The following is an 18,236-nucleotide window of genomic DNA, read 5'->3' on the forward strand; positions in this document are numbered from 1 at the left end:
AAATTGTAAAAACAAGAAGAATCTAATGAAATGTAATGAAATAATTTTGTATATATAGAGCAGGGGGTGTTTCTTTCCAAAGTTCCTATGCTTCCGTGATTAGATACATCATTATCTAGGGAAGAAGACAGTAAGGGTGGTGGGGGTGGATAACATGGAAAATTGGGGGAAAAAAAACAGTGCTTGTTCTTTTTTTTTTCTTTTAGCATTTTGTCATATTGTAGGAGGACTTACTAAGATAAATGAGAATTTAAAACTTCATTATGTTTTCTAATATTTTTAGATTTCAATTTTCTCTAGCTTCCTTCCATGTATAACCTTCTAGTTGGTGTTATGGAGACCATGGTTTTGTTGTGAACAAGACAATCTTCATCACTAGCTTCATAGTGCTTAATTAGAATTTACTGGGGAAGAAAAGGAAAATAATAAAACAGATGTACTATGCAGGATATATGGGAAGCTGTGGGAGCATATATTTCCAGAATCTTTTTTTTTTTTTTTTCCTGGGATTAGGATCATTGTAAGTCATCTTTATGCTAAGACCAGAAACAGGACTTTTGGTAAGAGAACCCAGGGTGTGTCTAGAGGAAGATAGACAAGGAGATTCTGCCACAGGAGGAAACGGGAATTTTTAAGGTCCTTCAGTGAAGTTCAGGATTGTCTTTGGTTGGATTCCCTAGAAGTAGACTGGACACACACACACACACACACACACACACACACACACGCATAAAAAATTGAGTGAAAGTAGTTTATTTGGAAAATGGTCAGAGGAGGATGGAAAAGAGAACCTGTGAAGGTACAAGATACAATTTAGCACTGGGGATCAATCATTATGCAGAGTTCTAGGAGACTGGATGTAGTATCCTCAGAATTTTCTGTGGGGAACGTAAAGCAGAGAAGCTAATGGTCAAATTCAAACTGTCATTGATCGCAGGCTGTTCTCGGCGTTTTTATCTCCATAGCTCTTCTGATTGGCCGTTACGCTGGCTGAACAAGTTTCTGTAGCCAGTGGCCGCTCTTGTGCATGGGCACAGGAGTATGTAGTGAAGTATACTCAGGTTCAGGGTCGTTTACTGAGTTCTTTCTCTTTGGACAATGAATTTTTCAAGATGACTGGTCACTACTTTAAAAACAATAACCTTTCAGTAGAAGAAAGGGACAAGTTCAAATTAAGCTGCTGTAGTTGGCTACAAGGCCAATTAAATTAATTGAGGCAAAAGCTTTTTGTGTTGTTTTGTTTTTGTGATACAGAGTCTCACTGTGTAGCGTTGGCTGCCCTAAAACGGGCTGGTTTCAAACTTGCAGCAGTCCTCTTGCCTCTGCCTCCTGAGTGCTAGAAGTACAGGCATGTGCCTGGAAATCTAAGAAAAAAAGATTTAAAAATAAATTTAAGAATGGGCATAAAGGCAAGGCGAGAGAGACAAAAAGAGAAAGAGAGGAAGAATTGATAAAAAGTTTAACACACATCCAAGGCACGAGTGCATCTAGTGAGAGTGGCTCCAAAGCCAGATTGGACTAACATTTGCATCTTCTCCCAGTCACACTTGCTGCCTGTCACCTTGGTCAACAGATATGCCATTCTAATTTGCTTGTCTGGTGAGCTTATGTAGAACTTCATTTCATCTCTAATTGATCTGAATTTTTAGAGCTTCTTACACATGAAGCTGACAAGCAGGTATGCTACACAATTTGTGTTCTCCACAGTCCTCCATAATCATCCCTGTGTTTGCCTGTGGTACATTGATAATTCATTATGGCTTTTCCAAAATATAGTCCTGGACTATCAAGTTGTAAGGAATGCTCTGTAAGTCTGAATATATGACCTGAAGAGGAAGGAGTGGGATTGTGAGTCTGGGTTGGCTCTTCATGTTAAGTTGCGCCATCAGGAAGTGTTCCTACACGGCCCTCATTTCCAGAGTGCTGTGGCTTTGCACTGTGATTATGATATGGGGGAACCTAAAGATGACCAGCTTAATGGTTGGCATTTCTGTTTCATGGTCTTTTGATTTCCTGTGGTTTCGGATTTACCTTCTATGAGTATCTGTATGTTTAGTCTCTATGGTTGGTTTGCCCCAAATGCCTTTTTGTATATTTTGTTCCTCACATAAAATAGCTTTGCTCAATAATCTTCAGTTCCTCAATTTTATATCCCACCTTTGCTGTTTGGCATCTGGCAGAATAGAGGCTGGTGGGTCACGTGACCAAGTATCAGATCTTGTACTGCATTCTTAATCTATGATACAACTTTCTCCAGTCACTAAACAAATTTGGAAGCTGTTCACATTACCCTCCAAGTATGTAGGAGCAGTAGTTTAAGGTTTGTATGTGCTAAATCTAAACCATACCAAGGTTTGTGAAATACTATGTTTTTTTTTTCTGGGTGGCACAAATGGCAAGGTATGTAAACTTTACTTAAGCTTTAAGGAGATATCAAAGCATCATTCCCAACAGTAGACCTCTAAGACTTCACCAGTGTATTGATTTCTTAAGTTACCCATGGGTTTATCTACTACCCTCTGATGCACAAATATTTTTTTCAGTGCCATATGTACTTGTTAGTTTCTGCTCTCTGGAAACTGTGTAATGGATCCCCACAATATTAATAAACATTGTGGAATTTGTAAAAAAAAAATACAGATGTGCTTGTAAAAGGAAAGTACAAATATTAATACCACAATAAATAATAAAAGTCTACTGCATTGTGAAAATTATTATTCTTTTGCAGGTGCCACTCATACACAGCTGTCCACTGCAACAATGTCTTTCGTATCCTCCTGTCCATCTGTGCCTAGCAGTAAAGTCAACAGAATTTGCACCTAGCTCAAGAAGAGATCTGACTTGAGAATATGGAGAAAGACATATAAAAATACTTTTCAGAGGGATGGACATAAAGTTCAAAATAACTAAAAAATATCTAAAGCTGATGGGAAGGCTAGTGAAATAGGGTTGAGGACTCTTGAGTTCCTGGACTTACACAGCTCTCATGTTTTTGAGTAATGACACCTTCAGATTGAAGTCATGAAGGATCTTAAAAGGCTTCTAGATCTTGCTTGTGTGCTTGACCTAGAAAAAGAAGAAAGCTTAAAAACAAAAACTGTTCTACCCATCTATTCTATTTATGTTAAGGGAGTAGTACTAAAATTACCAAGCAGTGGTCATGAACAGAATTACATATTTATAAAAGTGACTTTTGCTGCCATACGATATGAAGCTAGGTTAATGAAATGCTAGAGAAAGCAAAATCAGTTAGAAGGCTGCCACTCTAGATCAGGCAAGGATTGGTTTGATTCAGGATGATAGCATAAGAATGAAAGGATGGGTAAAAATTTGAAATGTATTTTGGGGGTAGTGACTCAATGATTAATTTAACTTGAATAATTGACAGAGGGGAGAAAATAATGTCTCCTTTGGAAACTGAAAAAAAGTAATGCCATTTTCTGAGATAGAACATAATTAATGAGAAGAAAGAATATAAGGTGGATAGGCGATATCAAAATAGAGATGTGTAGCGGGTATTTGATTTGAACATCCAGTTGGGAATCTCTTGAGAGTTTACTAGGAATAATAATGTCTGTAATATCATAATGTTATAATAAAATAATATCATTATAGTAATGATATTTTTCAAATTTATTTATTTATGAGAGAGAGAGAGAGAGAGAGGTGCTCCAGGGCATATAGCCACCACCTACGAACTCCAGATGCCTGCATCTGGCTTAAGTGTGTACTGGAGAATCAAACCTGAGGCCTTAGGCAGAGAGGAGTAGAGAGAGAGGGAGGATGGGCACACCAGGACCTCTAGCCACAGCAAATGAATTCCAGATGCATGTGTCACCTTGTACAAGGCTTACATGGGTACTGGGGAATTGAACCTGGGTCTGTAGGTTTTGCAGGCAAGCACCTTAACTGCTAAGCCATTTCTCCAGCTCATATTTTTTTTCTAGAACTGCAATACATTTATGAATGCAAGGCTTATAAAGTGAAGGGGACCAAATCATATTCAGAAATCATTTCCATGTGGATTATAAGATGAATTTTTTTACAGCTTCCAGGAAAAAATAGAACATCTCATATCTTTTAGGTAAGGAAAGATTCCTTAAACAAGAAGCAAAAGATATTAACTATATTGACTAAAGAAGTTTTATTCATCAATGAAATAAAGTCTCTAAATAGAGACAAATTTTGCAACATATTAAGGTATCATAATTTTACTTTTACATGCTTACATACATACACTTATTTTTGTGAGACAGTTATGCATTTCAAGCTGGCCCCCAATTCTTAACTTCTTATCTCCCTGCCTCCACCTCCCCAGTTCTGGGATTACAGGTATGTGCTACCATGCCTGGTCACATATGCACCTTCAGAAATTACAAGTCAGTAAAAGAAAAAAAAAAAAGTAGTTAAGTAGAAAAACAGGCAGCAAGGAAAAATAGGAATACATGGGACAAAATGTGCTTGGTCTTTCAAATAATCAGGAAAATACAGGTTAAATGCAAACAACAACAACCACCACAACAAAACCAAAAACAAGTCTTTATCAAGCATTCGGGAGGATGAGTAGCTACATGGAAATTTATTCACTTAGTCAGGATGGTCAAGCGGTACCACAATGTCCAACAATCTGTCCCTTCCTTAATACGTTGGACATTACACTTTTCTACAACCAAATCATTGTAATTCTGTACGTAAACAATAGTATTAATACTTTCAAGCTGACTGAAATCCTTTCCTATGTTTTGGATATTCTGTTTCTCAATAAATAGGAAGCTAGACAAACACTACACAGTAGCCTTTTCCATGATTAACTGTAAAAGGAAGAGAGCAAAATAACCTGCTATTTCTAGTTACATTTTTCTGGTCTTTTGTGGACATAGTCCTTCTCACATATGTCCCTCTGATTGGCCATGGTCTTCTCCCTGGTCTGTTTTTGTTCGTAGTAATGTGAATTGATGGTTACCTTAGCTCTTTGAGCACCTCCTTTCATTTTGTCCCATATTGAATTTTCAGTTAATTTTGTAGCTATCCTAAGAACATGACTGGTGTTTAAAACATAATGTCCATAGGCTAAAGGGATTCTGGAGTGTGCATAGATACAAACAATTATAATAATTGATTAATGATTAGAGGTGCCTGATTTACTGATTTTTAGTGTTTTTAGGTTTCTTGGAAGATAATTCATTTTTACTTAAGGCCTTGCAGGATGAAAAAAAAAATCCTAGATAAGGATGATGGTGTTATTTATAGTGTTTTTATATGCAGTGTTCCAAGTGTTTCTCAGATGTCACAACTGTCTGAAAGAAAGTCCACAAAGAATATTGCCAATATTATTTTTTATTTTTAGTAAATATTCAGTAGAGGCTGAATCAATGCCCCATTAAAAACACTTTCAGAATTGAGTCTGAGTCATCCTGGTTTTTCTTCTCGAATCCATTTGTTTTCTTGACAGACTGATCGAGTGGTTTCTTGATTGAGTGATTTCCAACCTTGACTCAAGCCGATGCTCACATGCCCAGCCTGTTTTATTCTACACAGGCAACAAACAAAGCGAGAGCCGCTCTAGAGATGGGAAACCTTCAAAGATGATCACCATCAAAAGGCTTGGAGTGAGTCCATAGCTGTCCGTGGCTGTTCACCGTGCTACACAGCACGCTTTCAGAAAGGCTGCTGACGCCTCAGAATGATAATGAAGAAACATCCCGAGGAAACAAAGTTAAAGGGCATGATACAGACTCTCACTTTTGTGATCACTCTCACTTTTATTCTCATATGCATATTGCATGTTCTAATCTATCAAATGTTGATTCTTTGATTCTTAGAATTGGCCTCTGAGATAAGCAAAGGGCTAAATATCACCTCTGGGGGGGAAAAGCAGCTAAGGTTTAGAGATGGTAAGTGACTTGTGCAAAATTAAAGGACTATTAAGTAGTGGAGAAGGAACTTGATCCCAGCTACAATTTGTTTTTTATTCCAGGCTTATTGTCCTATCAGCAAAACACCACAAAGTTATCATCTAGACATGATAAAATGCAATGACAATTACAATCTTATATTTTATTAAGCATGCTTGCTTTCCTTCCCTATCTAGCTGTGCTGTGGTGCTTACTTAACTGGTCATTAATTCTGAATAATTGTTAGCAGGTTTCATGGTGACATGAATCCATTCTGTCTTGCTTTCTGAAAGTAACTCAGGAGGTCATTTATGTATTTTTCTCTGAGCTATTTTTTAAATTGTAGACTTTTACCTCTCTATGGCAGGGATATCACAAAAATTTATCTTTGTAGTCTCTTATAGTCATAAAATCCTATGATATGATCTTTTAAATTGACTCTGTATTTTGCAGTGGCAGTATTCATGTGAATGAAGAACATCTGTTACATGACTAAATTATTCTTGGTATTTACTAGATGTTTTACAGGCATTATCTAGTTTAATACTTAAAATAACCCTTTGCAGGTAAGATATGACTACTAGATATGACTACTGTCTTTTCTCGATGGCCATACATGCACTCTAAACCTAAGTAATATGCTTTAGTTAACTCAGTCAATAAATGTGCTAAAGTTTGAGGCACCACCCTTATTTTACAACCTATGCTCATAAGACCATGCAGAACTTCGATTTTTGTAAGACAAAAATTTGTAATCTAGCAGACTAGTGTTAGATAAGCAAGGAAGTAACAAAATTTTTGGTCAGGACTTCCAATTTGATGGGTAAAAGAGGTTCAAGATTTTCAGTAAGGGACATCTTTAAATGGGGACCATACATTAATCTTACAGCATTGTCATAAAGTAACAAAAATAATGGGTATAGAATATCTAACATGTAGTCTGACCTCAATAAAATCAGTTATCTTAGCCTTTATCTTTACTTTTGTAATATTCCTGATACATCCAATAAAACGTGTCTGAGACTTTTTGTATGTCACAAGTAGCACAAAGAGGCATTTCTGGCTGTGACCAATTTAGAAGGTCAATAGTATTTCATGGATCCAGGTTTTCTTCCTTTTTGGCTTAGCAGTTCTGCTCTGTTCTGTTTTTGGTCACCAGAAATGTCCAATTGCCAGTTGGTCTATGTAGACACAGCTGTATCAAGTAGAAAAAGTGGAAATCTTTATTTCAGGGCTTCTCCCTTGAAAACAGTGGGCAAATTGTATACATTCTATTCCAAACCTATCTTTGTCCAGAATCACGTAGTGTATGTAGTTAATGATGACACACTAAAATTCCTTCCTCAGGTAAGAAAGGACTCATCATTCCCTAAAGCATAAGACTGTGCAAGTGTTGGGGTAACAGTCCCATTAGTAGGATTCAAAGTCTATTCAGTATTCCTTTCTTTCTGCTGTCTTCAGTATTTTTATATTCTATCTGCTTCCTCCTTTTAGGCACTGAATAAGTTCTTTTCTCATCCTTAAGAAAACTTTCTTTTACCTTACTTTTTACTTTTATCAGTAGAATCCCTTCCATTGGTTGTCCTGATAATTATTTGGGAGTGATTCTGTCCCTTTATATGGCTACATAGTAGAACATATTTCCCAGCACAAGTATTGCTTCATGAAGAAATTTATATTAGTATCAAATTGATTGGCTCTAGAATTATCTAAGAGACAAATCTGTTGGCATGTCTGGGAAGTAACTAGGTTGACAGAGTTTGGAAAACTCACCCTAAGTGTGGTGGCCCCATCCCATGGCCTGGTGTCACAGACTGAATAAAAAGGAGAGGTAGCTCTGAGTATCAGCTTTAATCTCTCTACCTAACTATAAAAATGATGTGACCAGCTGCTTCATGCTCCTGCTGCCTTCCACACCATGATGGACTGTTACCTCTAACTGAGAGGTAACATAATATACCCTTCCTTTCTAGAGTTCCTTTTTTCAGGTATTTTTTTTTTCCACCACAATGAGAGTAGTAAGTAAAAGAGAGAAAGTTGGTACTGAGAATGGGGTCATTGATGTAATGAATCTTACCATGTCATTGTTCACCTTTGGAACTAGTTATCAGGAGAAATGTGGAAGGATTTGAAACTTTGGGCTAGAAAAGCCTTATAGTATTAGAAGCAGAGCTTAATGGGCCATGATGCTGGGAGTTTGAGTTTGGGATATAGAATGTGGGAGGAAATGTGGACACTGGAGGAGAAGAGAGAAGGTGTGTGCACTGCAACTGGCAGAGCCAGAAGGAAGGGGTTGCTCAAGCCCTTTGGAGCTCAGATGATTCTATCACAAGCCCCAGTAACCTGACATGAAGCTATAGGACTTGTTATTTGCCCTACTGAATTTTGGTCTTAATTTGATTTTTCTTGCTCCCTTGTAGAATGGGAATGCTTCCTCAGAGCCATTGTATGGTGGAACTGTGTGGCAGTTAAGATTACTTGAGTCTTAAAAGAACCTCCATAATTACAATTTTGAACTGTGTTGGAAATATTCAAGAGTGGGGAGTGTTTGTGTGTGTGTGTGTGTGTGTGTGTGTGTGTGTGTGTGTTATTTTGAGAGAGAGAGTGAGATAATGGGTGTTTCAGGACATTTTAGCTGCTGTGAGTGAACTCCAGACAGATGGGCACCCTTGTGCACATGTATGACATTGCATGCTTATGTTATTGTGTATCTGGCTACATGAGACCTGGAGATTTAAACATGCATTCTTAGGCTTTGCAGGAAAGTACCTTACCACTAAGCCGTCTCTCCAGCCTGACTATGGGGACTTTTGAATGAGGACTGAATACATTTACATTATGAATAGTCATGAGCCCATGGGAACAAAGGGTAGAAGGTTGTAACTTAAAAGTGATGTGTTTATAGTTTCCAGTTGACAAGGAATGTCCTTGTTATGATTAATTGTCAAAGTGATTAAATCTAGAATCACCAAGGAGACCATTTTCTGGACATATCTATGAGGGAATTTCTAGATTAGTTTTATTTAGGTGAAGAAGATTGATCCTACTTGTGGGTAGCACTGTCATAGAGACTATGATCCCAAACAACATAAAAAGCAGGAAGAAAGCTGAGAACCAAGCAATATTCGTCACTCTCTGCTTCCTGACTGTGGACTTAATGTGACCAGCTTCATGTTCCTTTCATCGGGCCTTCCCTGCCATGATGGGTGGTTGCCTCAACCTCCCTTCAGTTTCTTTTGTCAAGTATTTTGTTGAAGCAACAAGAAAACTAACTAATACACTTGTCAAAGCCAGTGGTCACCTTTAGGAATTTGTACATTTGAGGTTTTTTCTTAAAATAAAAAAGCATGTTTCCTTTGCCTTATACTTAGCTTTTTATATTATTTATTTGCATGTGTATGTGGGGGAACACCAGAGCCTCATTACTGCAAACAAATGCCACATGCTTGTACCACTGTTTCTTGTCTGGCTTAGTGGGTGGCTGGGAATCGAACTCAGGCTAGCAGTCTTTGCAAGCAAGTACCTATAACCACTGAGTAATTTTACCAGCCCCATCTGACTTATACTTCTATAGATGAAACTATGACCCTTTGGCTTCCATGACTAGCCTCCCTCTGGCCATCTCCGAAATTCTCTGATAACCTTTTCTCTATGGCTTTTTCAAGCTCCCCCCCCCCTTTTTTTTTTTAGCTTGCTTCAAATGCTTATTGTGATTCTGCAGCTTTTTCTATGATTGTCTTATCCTTTGTCCAGCAGTTGTTATTTTATATTGAGTGCTGTCTGGAATGAATTATAGGTCATGAAACCCTTGTGGTAGTGTGGTGATGTAACACAAAGAAATAGTATGCCAAGAGGCTTCTTGTTATTTAAAAAAAAAAAAAAGCCAAATATGCCATGATTGTTGGCTGTCAACCTGACATATTCTGGCACCTAACCAACCTAAGCCTGGGGCTTTTGGAGGATTTAAAGGCTGTGCAAATTACCTTAATCATAATACCCTATGCTTCTGTAGATACTTTTTTCAGAGGATCTCATATAGTGTTGCTTATAACCTTATGCCCCTCTATGGTTATGTAGTACAGAAGAAAAAAGTTCACATGAAGGTAGAATGGAGAAATAATTAAAATACTTGGCAGCAACTGTGCTGGTAAAGACTAGGACAAAAAAAAAAAAAGTATGCATCTTCTCTCTGTGGTGAATGAAGTACTGAATAGTTTTCCTTTACTTTTTCCCCGTTTGTTCCTGACCCCACCAGTAAGTTCTAACGTATGCATGCATATCAGGTAACAAATGATAGCAGTAAATATTCATGTATGTGAGAAACTACTTAGAAAAAAATTTAGCTTGTGGATAAGGATCTTGTTCAGTGATAGGAATGACTGTCTATTATGTATAGAACCCTGGATTCATTCCTCAGTTATGAGATGAGAAGAGAAAGATAAGGGAAGGAAACAGAAGTCAAGGGGAGCAGAGGGAGAAACAGAAAGAAGAAAAATTTAGTTGGACAAAATTCTTTGTAATAGAGTAGATGACTACTATTTAATTCACATTCCCTTATGAATGATTTATGTGCCAGAACATACTAAGTACAAAGATGCTTACATGCTTTGGGGGAAGATATAATAAAGCCAACACATTATGTATTTGGGAATATAATTATGAAATTTACTGATGCATATTAAGTAATAGTCTGTATTTCTCTACTCACTAAAAATGTTGAACCTAACATCAGCATTGATTGATTGATCAAGCTGACTTTCCCCAAGAAGGTGAATGGGTTAACATGGCCAATTCCTAAGTTTGAAACCCAGGTATTGAAAAGGAATTAGTGTTCACTGGGAGTGTTTGTATGACATGTATAGGGCCTTGTTTTGGTTTCATTACTACACAAAAAAGTCATTTAAAACTAGAATAAGAGGTTTCTTATCCTTTCCCTAGAATTACTCAAATCTTTGGTGTATGCCTGTTTAGGCTGCTTGAATATACAGCACAAAATTAATTTTTTTGATGCTCCCTGGCATCTCCACTGCAACCCACAATTCATTCTCATGGCTCCATTGGTGCTCCATGCAGGTATCCAGAAAACCTGCTTCACACTGTCCATGGCCATTTCTAAAACACAAGACTGTGTTGCAAATTCAATGACTCTCTCTTCTCTGTGTTTCTTATATTTCATAATACCAGGTGGGGTGCCAAATTTGTTAATCCAGGGGAGAATAAAACAAACTTTGAAGGAAACTCCTTTAGCATTCAGGCTCTTTCAAAAGACTGCATTTTTTATTCCTTCCCAATGCATGTCAGCTGGCCCAGTCTCAATGGTTGTATCTCTCATACAATTGCAGCTGCATAGGCAGAAGTTTTGGCCCAAAGATTTCATTTTTTCTGTGCTATATTCCTCTGCTCACATCAGTCTGTTTCTATGCACTGCAACCCTACACAAGTTCTCAGGACATGAGCATAACAGTAAGCCTCTCACACAAACTGCTTCTTATCCAGTCCAGGCAAAGCTCTTTCCCTCATAAGCCAAACCTTACAGACCATAGTTCTTACTGCATTCAGGTATTTCAACTCTGTCCAGAATAGTCCATCAAGTTATACTTAAAGCACTGCGAGGCATCTCTTAGGCCAAGGTTTAAAATCCTGCCACATTCCTTTTGAAATGTAGCAATTGACACCACTCCTCACTACCAATATTACTATTGCCGTCAGGTTTGCACTGCCGGCAGAAATCACCCAAACCAGAGCAGGTTTGGAAAAAGGGGGGGAGTATTTTGGCTTAAAGACTCCAAGGGAAGCTCAACGATGGCAGGGGAAAACAATGGCATCACAGAGGCTGCACATCACTTCCTGGCCAACAAAAGGTGGGCAATAGCAACAGGAGAGTGCCAAACACTGACAAGGGGAAACTGGCTATAATCCCCATAAGTCTTCTCCCCTCAAAATATACTGTATCCAAGAGATGTTAATTCCCAAATCTCCATCATCTGGGAATCTAGCATTCAGAATGCCTAAGTTTATGGGTGACACTTGAATCAAACCACCACAAATACCTAACCAAAAGAACAAGGAAGGAAGACTTTATTTTGACTTACATTTTGAGGGGATATAGTTCAACATAGTATGGAAGGATTGTCACCAGAAACATGAAGCAGCTGGTCACATTGCATGTAGAGATAGTGATGAATTCTGGTGCTCAGTTAACTATGTCTTTTATATACATTTCAAGAGTCCCTTCCCATAGGTTAATACTCTCAAAGTTCAGGTGGGTCTGCCTCTCAGTTAAATTAATGTAGAAACTGTCTCACAGATAAGCCCGAGGTTTGTCTATATTCCCATCAAGTGGAAGAACTTATCACAGAGACCTTGAGTGCTCATCTAGACTTTCTTCAATAAATTAGTCATACCCAGGGATTTTGTCTGTGTGAACCTTTGTCTATACACTCTTATACCAACTTTCACTTCCTGCTCTCTAGTCTTCCTGTTCTTTTCTGACCTTAGTTCCTGGTGATTCAATGGGGATATGACATGAGTTGATTATGTCATTGGTTTGGGAAATGGAATATAAAAGCAGAAAGCTATCACTACCTAAGAAAAAGATTATAAAAGAATACTGGGTATATTTCAGGCCAATACTCATGGCAATGTCTGTTGTAGTTGCCTTTTTTTGTGCTGTGGTTAAATACCTCACAAGAGCAACTTTAAAGAAGTAAGCATTTGCTTGGGCTCACAGGGGATGCAGTCTATTGTAGGTATGGTGGTGGGAGTATGATGTGGCTCCACATTCAAGAAGCAGAGTGTTGAATGCTGCTGCTCAACTTGCTTTCTCCTTCTTTCCTCAGTTAAAACTTTCTGGAAACACTTTCACAGACATGCCCAGAGGCCGTTTTTTTTAGGAGTTTCTAAATCAAGTCATGATCAACACAGTTTCCAGAAATAAAGGTAAGGCCAGAAAGAGTTATCTAAGGAATTATTCAGATATAAAGTAAGTCTGTTGCTTAGAGATTAATTTATGCAAAAAGGGTAAATGGAATATGGGTGTGTTTAGCTATTACCGTTTCTAAAGTCTTTGCAAGAGTGTGGTTTCTGGTTAAGAAATATTTGAATCTATTGAATCATGGTACTTGTGGGAGAATATAAACAAAGAAGCGAAATCTGATAGAGAAGTGGGAGACATAAGCAAAGACCTAATAAACAAAGGCAGAACACGACCAGAAGCAAATTTGATTTTGCCCTAGTGAGTTGTGGGTCTCATGTTTCTTATATGCCCTATAAGCATGGACAGACTCCTAGAGTCGGGGGACCAAGGGAGAGAAAGCAGGACTCTAAGGTGGGAGACTGCCATTACCTGTGAGTGGGTGCTTTTGCTAGAGCTGACATCCCCAGTGTTTGATTTCTTACTCCTACTCTTTTCATCTTGTTTGATCATTCTGTTTTATAAAGCCCATCACCATGTACTCCATTCTTAATAGATTCAGCAGCCTTCCGGTGGCTTATACCTCCCTGTGCTGTACTGCTTCCTTCCTGGAATGAAACTAATTCCAGCATTCAAGTGCGTGAAAATGAAATTATAGATATATCGTGGATTCTGATCTGATTTGAAAATTAAAAAAGGGCTTCGGTCTTAAACTGTAATATTTTAGTAAGTTCTGAAAACTGACTACATGGGCCATATTAAGGCAAAATAGAGAAATAGGGAGAATAGGGGTATATGAAAAGGTAAAAGCCTCCCAAAGTCTGATTAAAGTGTCTCATTGGGAGTAAAGAGTTCCAGCACAATTAACGTTTTCTATGAAGGTTGTCTACATAGAAACAGTATCTATTTTATATAGAGATATTTCAAATAAAGATGTTAAAACTATAAATAAACCATAGTTAAGGGCTAAACACAGTCTGATCTCTTCCTCTATGCAAATGTACAATTTTCTGGGACTCTTGCAAACAAGAGCATAAACTTTTGTGTATAGTCAAAACATGTTAACATCCTGTGTAACCCTTTGACTGTAAGGTTTCACCATATCATCAGGAATCGCATTTGGAGTACATCAGAAACCCCTGTGACCTCCTTAAGTTCCTTAGCAACCCTTTGAGATAAAGCCTTGTAGGCTGTGTTTATGGCTTATAAAGGCACTTTAGCTAATGGAAATGAACTGAAGCACAACTCTTTCCTTTTCGAAAAACAGTATTTATTTATTTGCAAGCATAGAGAGTTAGGTACAGGGAGAATGAGAATGAATGCGCCAGGGCCTACTGTCACTGCAAGTGATCTTCAGACACATGCACCACTTTGTGCATGTAGCTTTCAGTGGGTACTGGGGAATCAAACCTACGTTTCCAGACTTTCCAAGCAAAAGCCTTTATCCATTGAGCAATCTACTTAGCCCAAACATATTCTTATTTTATTTCTTTGCAAGGAGAGAGAGAGAGAGAGAGAGAGAGAGAGAGAGAGAGAGAGAGAGAGAGAGAGAGAAAGAGAACATAAATACAGGCACACCATAGTCTCTTGCCTTTGGACATGAACTCCAAACTCACGTGCTACCTTGTGCCTCTGGCTTTCTGTGGCACTAGGGAATCGAATGCGGGATGGCAGGCTTTGCAAGCAAGTGTCTTTAACTGCTGAGCAATCTCCCCAGCCCTGTACACAACTCTTTCTTGAGAAGCTCTTACCCACACTTCGGTGTGCCTTACCCTTCTGACTGTTTCTATTAATGCCCCTCCCCATGTATAAATCTCTTAAGAAATTCCAGTTCTGCTTCATACTCTTTCATCCGATACTCTTGTTGTGCAGCCAAGACAAGAATCCCGTCATCAGCTGAGTAGAGGTCTCTGGGAAGAAGCCCTCAGGCCTCTACAGACAGCACCATGGAACAGTGTGTTGGGCGTTTACAGGCAGCACGTGGAGCTGTGACTTGGGCTTCTATAGGCAGCAACATAGAGCTATGTGTCAGGGCCTGCTGCTGACAACAACTCAGAATAGTAGTCATTTGTGTGTATAAAAGTTAAGGTGGGTTTCTCTAAGAGTATCCTAGTTAGGATAGCAATGCATTTAGTTAATAAAAATTCAGTCCCTCACTGTCTTGAAATCTAACATGACTTCCCTGAATCTTGACAACAAAGTAGAACTTGGCATTGTAGAGCAAAGTTTCCATACTCTTTCTTTAAGCATCTTGCCTTCAAAAAAAATCACCTTGCAATATAATTGGGTTTATTTTGTTTGTTTGTTTTTTTCTACAGTGTCCAACTTATACCACCTTTGGTCTCAGTCCTTGTTCACTCAGTCCTCAGAGACCATTTATCCTCTGTGGTATCACTTACTGTGTAGAATAAGTTTGTCTCTCAACACTCAGATTTGTTTTCTCTACCCACTATAGTTAATGATAAATGTGACTAGATAAGCAGTAAAATAGTTGAAAATTTCATTATGATAAGTGGGTAGGGATGATTCTCCAAGTCCTCACTTGTCAGGATGAAGGGACTATTATTATTTTGCATATGTTCACCATTTTCCATATGACAGAGACAAATTCAAATTCTGGTTTAATTTTCCAAGCACTCTAATGTACCACCTACCTCCAGCAAGGCTCCCACCTATCAAAGGCTCCACAACTTTTCTAGTTTGTCACCAAGTGGGAAGCAAGTATTGAAAACCCATCTGCCTATGGAGAACATTTAATTAAATTCACCACACTCTTCCCCCTGGCCTCCATAGCCTCATGACCATATCTTGATGTAAAACGTATTCAGTCCACCTTGAAAAGGTACCATAATCTTTACAAGTCCCAATGGTGTTCATATGTCCAAAGTCTCATCTGAGACTCAAGAGTCTCTTTAACTGTGAGCCCTATAAAAACAAAACACACTTTACAAGCTATATACTTCCAACACATAATGAAATAGATTTAACTTTACCATTTCCAAACAGAAGGGATGGGGTACAGCAAGGAATGACTGGACCAATGCAAGATTGAGCACATGAAGGGCAAACATCTAATCTTATAGCTCCATGTCTGGTAGTTGGGACTTGTTATGAAATCCTTTAGGCACCAATAGTCTTGGATAACCCTGTCCTACCTATGTTGCCTGTAGCCTGATCAGGACCCATCCTGAGCCAGAAAAGTTCCTTGATGACCTTTCAATAGTCCTCGCATCTCCAACATCCTGAGTATCCACTATAACCCATAGAACATTTTCATAGCTTTACTCTTTGTCTTCTCAGGGCCTCCCTTTAGAGTCTTCAACTCTGCTTTCATATCGTCTAGCCAGGAATCATTTCACTCAATGATCCTTGATTTCTTATGACTGTCATACTTGCAAAGCTAGTACTAAGTGAACAATTCTGCTAAATTTGATAATCTAAGGAAAATAAAGCCCATCATTGAGGAACATGAAACTCTCTCATCATTGTTCCTTCAGGACCCCTTCCTTTCAAAGCAATCACATTCCTACTGTTGTCTAATGCAGAACAGCTGACCCATCCTCAATAGTGTTGATCTTTTAAACAATTGTAATTGAAATGGCCACAGTCTCTGGACCTTTCCTAAACCACGTACACACTTCCTTTTGTGTCAGACTTTGCATATTTCATATCCCTTTGCAATATATTTTCCCCCCACTATACACACCAGTCCATTGCTCTTAAGTCTAACTTTGTTTAAGTTCTTAGTACACAGAAAGAATGCAGACTGCGTCTGTGGCAGAACATCACACAGACTGATTCCAGCCCAGTTCTCAACAAAGTCCTCCATCTGTTCTGGAAACTCACAAGCTGAATTATCTCTACACTGCAGTTTTTTAAGCTCTCACCAGAATGACCCATTAAACTCCACTTCTCAAGTTCAAAATTCGAAGTTTTTCTGTATTCTCTGTGCAAGTTAGTCCAATTCCAAAAGATTAAAACACATGGTCAGGTCCGTTGTTTGATGACCATATTCCTGATGCCAACTTTATGTTACAGTTACCTGATTCTCATTTCTGAGACAGAACACCTGACTAAAAGTATCTTATGGAAGGAAAGGGTTTATTTTGGCTTACAGTTTACAGAAGAAGCAGGACAATCATAGCAGGGCAGGCAGAGCCTCAAATCTTTTCACATCAGCTGGGAAGAGACAGCAAGAGTGAGCTTAGCTAGCACTTGCAGGTGGGGCTGGGGTATAATATCTCATGGCTGTCCACCAGGATCTCACAGCAAGACTCTATACCCCAAAGGCCACACAGCTTTCCTGGCTTGTCACCAGATGGGGACAGAGTATTCAAAACCCATAATCTTGTGGGGGACATTTCAGTCAAACCAAACCACTACGTAAGTGATGACAAGTAACCCTACCCACCGATATACAGGCTTTAACTAGATAATGAATGCACCATGCTATGTAGTACATTTTAACATCTGATAAATGTGTTGCTCATTAAATGTTAATTTTTCATTAACATAAGAACATATATTTAATTCATAAATATTTTGAAATATTTTGTTAGTGGTAATCATAAATATTAACATTTCATAGCAAAGAAACACTGTTACATGGAGACTTAGAAAAGAAAATTTAAAAAGTTATACTCATTTTTAGAAAACTACTATGAGATTTTTTTTGTTGTTGTTGTTCATTTTTTATTTATTTATTTGAGAGCGACAGACAGAGAGAGAAAGGCAGATAGAGGGAGAGAGAGAGAATGGGCGCGCCAGGGCTTCCAGCCACTGCAAACGAACTCCAGATGCGTGCGCCCCCTTGTGCATCTGGCTAACGTGGGTCCTGGGGAACTGAGCCTGGAACCGGGGCCCTTAGGCTTCACAGGCAAGCGCTTAACCGCTAAGCCATCTCTCCAGCCCTACTATGAGATTTTTAATATTTTTATTTATTTATTTGAGAGGGAGGGAGGGAAAGAAGCAGAGAGAGAAAGATGTGTGTGGGGGGGGGGTGGGGATGGGCACACCAGAGCCTTGAGCCACTGCAAACAAACTCCAGATGCATGTGTCACCATGTGCATCTATCTGGCTTACTTGGGACCTAAAAAATTGAACCTGGGTCTTAAGGCCTCACAGGCAAGCATGTTAACCACTAAGCTATCTCTTCACCCTCAATTTTACATCAGAAACTTTAGTGAAGCTTATGAATCTTTTATAATAAGTCTTGGGCTGGATTGATGGCTTAGTTCTCAAGGTGCTTGCTTATGAAGCCTAAGGACCCAGGTTTAATTCTCCAGACCCATGTAAGCCAGATACACAAAGTGGCACATGCATCTAGAGTTCATATGCAAGGGCTGGAGGCCCTGGCATACCTATTCTCTCTCTTTATCTGTCTCTCTCTAAAATAAATAAATAAATAATGAATAAGATATAAAGTAAGT

The sequence above is a fragment of the Jaculus jaculus genome, chromosome 4 (genome assembly GCF_020740685.1).
Source record: "Jaculus jaculus isolate mJacJac1 chromosome 4, mJacJac1.mat.Y.cur, whole genome shotgun sequence".
Lineage (NCBI taxonomy): Eukaryota > Metazoa > Chordata > Mammalia > Rodentia > Dipodidae > Jaculus > Jaculus jaculus.